The sequence below is a fragment of the Montipora capricornis genome, chromosome 11 (genome assembly GCF_036669925.1).
Source record: "Montipora capricornis isolate CH-2021 chromosome 11, ASM3666992v2, whole genome shotgun sequence".
In the NCBI taxonomy this organism is placed as follows: domain Eukaryota; kingdom Metazoa; phylum Cnidaria; class Anthozoa; order Scleractinia; family Acroporidae; genus Montipora; species Montipora capricornis.
In genome coordinates, this window is record NC_090893.1 from 23,874,618 (window position 1) to 23,877,117 (window position 2,500).

At 44.4% G+C, this 2,500-nt stretch overlaps 1 protein-coding gene across 1 annotated transcript in view; it reads left to right on the forward strand.

Moving 5' to 3' along the window:
* The window catches only part of LOC138023238 (single-stranded DNA-binding protein 2-like), a 278,648-nt gene that overhangs the window by 211,280 nt on the left and 64,868 nt on the right, over nucleotides 1-2,500 (forward strand). The gene's annotated exons all lie outside the window — the stretch shown is intronic.

Here is a 2,500-nt window from a genome sequence, read left to right on the forward strand (position 1 = left end):
AATGACATACTTAGCTCTTTCCTTAATACTTTGAATTTTTGGGTTTGGATACGATTGCTGGCACGTAGTGCACTAAACCTCATGCTTTTCGCACTAGTTTGGAATAGAGCATTCTAATATGTTACATTCACTAAATAAGGTGAGTCCTTATTATTGAAATGTTTAAAAAAAAAACACACACACACTAATAAGGGATCATAGAACAAAATGAATAACTCGACAAATAATCACGCCAAAAAACGGACGGAGCATATAATCGTTCTCTATCGGAATACTCTTGCATTGCTTTCAAAGCAGTCATGCTTTTCTTTCAAAGATCGTAAGCCATGGATTTTCTGTTTTTCCTGTTTTTCCTGTATACGTTCTAGGGAATTCGTAGTGCCCTACTTAGCAAGGTCTTACCGGCTGTGCAAGGAACTTGTTCGCTACTATCAGCTAAAATATCGTACAACAAAAATGAGGGAATATCTTTCAAAGATCAATGGCGAAACATTTGTCAGAAGCGTGACGAATGCGATGAAAGGATTAGGAAAATGAAAGGAGTGGCATTTTTCTTCTCCTCTATCGCCACACTAGAGGGACGAACTAAAGAGAAGAGCGAAAAGGCAAACAAGGAAAAAGAAGACGAGGAATACGACGAACAGAACGATGAGGTGCAAGAAAAGCATTGGCCAGCAATGAATTACTGGATTGCAGTGCAGTCTTCAAACGGCATGCGCGTATCAACGGTACCTTTGCATTCGACATTATTACAGACAGGCATGGAAGTGACAGCTAAGGCACTGCCAGTGTGCAAACGTGGGGAAGAAGAGCAATCGTGTGCACAACACTAAAAGACCATAACAACAACTTTATGCAGTCCAAAGTTGACATGTCTTTTTCCAACAGTCTTGAATTGTTGCAAGATCAACTGCTAGAGGAGCCCTTGGAATCAATTCACGCAAGTGAGCGTGTCATAAGGTTACAAGTTGTTTCCAGGTCCTTTATTGCCAAGCTTCGTGACAAACTGATACCATCTCTAGTGAGTGCCGGCTTGCAATTTGACGTTTTTGGAATAGAAGAATGCAACGTATCTTCAGACGTCCAAAACGCCACAAAAGCCCTCGCGTCGCGTATCGTAGTAGCGGTCAATGACATCGAACGAGCCATGGCGAAACTTAGTTATGCACTCTACTGTGGCGAAATGTTTAGAAAGGTGAAGACTGCAAGATATACATATCAGCACTGCTGTTCGGTAAAGAAATTTCTTTCTTTGCTGGGCAGCAATGATCAGTTCAAAGAAACAATCATCAAGCATCTCAACAAGTTAGTGGAAATTCTTGGTGATAGAGAAAGCGATTTTATCAAGCAGATGCGTATCAACTACGACTTGATCGAAGTGAATGGAGGATGGTGCTTTTCAATTAGCCAGAGAAAGTTTGTGTCAAACCCCATCAAAGAATCTAATATTGGCAAAGAATCTCCGAGGGCGTTCATCGAGTACGAACACACCAAAGAGCCAGATCCAGGATGCTTTAAAGAAATATTAGAAAATAGCCTCAGTCAGCTGGAAATAGCGCACTTTTGCGAATATTTCATTCGTCTGTTCAACTGCCACAATAAACAACACAAAGAAAAAGTCATGTGCCTCATAGGAGAGCCCAACAGTGGAAAAACGAGTCTTTTCACGCCAATCAGTCGCTTGATCCCTGCCAGATACATCGCTATGATCAGCAAACAAAAGGCCTTCAACAAGAGCTTGATCGATGAAAATACTCAAATACTTTTCCTGGACGAGGCTCACGCCAAGCTGATGGATCCAGACGACTGGAAAATATTAACACAAGGAGGGCTAACGGCACACGTCCGCAAGTACAAAACATCAAGCATGGCAGTCATAAGATGTCCAATGTTCATCACCTGTCAGACGGACATGGACTTTGGTGCAGAGCACAACACCGCTATGGATGCCCGCTTAAAAAACCTCGCCGCGTGTGGCAGGAGTACAAGAATTCTTGCGAGCCAATGCTATGGATTGCATCGTTTGGGCATGCAGTCTCGCCCAGACTCCAGACGACGAATTACCCCCTCCCGTGCCAGGGACCAGTCTAAGAACGGATGAGAACATCGACGAAGACGAAAAAGACAGGATAAGGGCCATACAACTAGACGAAAGCGATAGCGAGCAGGAAGGCAGTGAACAAGTGGAACCCACCACGGCCATAGAAGACAGTGATGGACAGTGCGAAGACTCGGACGCTGTCTCTACGTATATGGGCCAGTGGGGAAAGAGTCTAGAGAAAATCGAACGTTTGAAAGAAAAACAGCCAGGTCACAGTCTCGCGCAGAGGCAACTTGGTCTGCTCGCCGCTGAAATCAAGCGTGTTGTCGATGAAAGGAAGAGCCAGAAAGAGCGCGCACGATTGCGTGTGTTGGAAGAAACTAAGGAGCGCTGGATCGCGCGTGGAATGATGAGAGAGGAAGACGCCCACCTACTAGATTCTGTCACCGGCCCTTACCA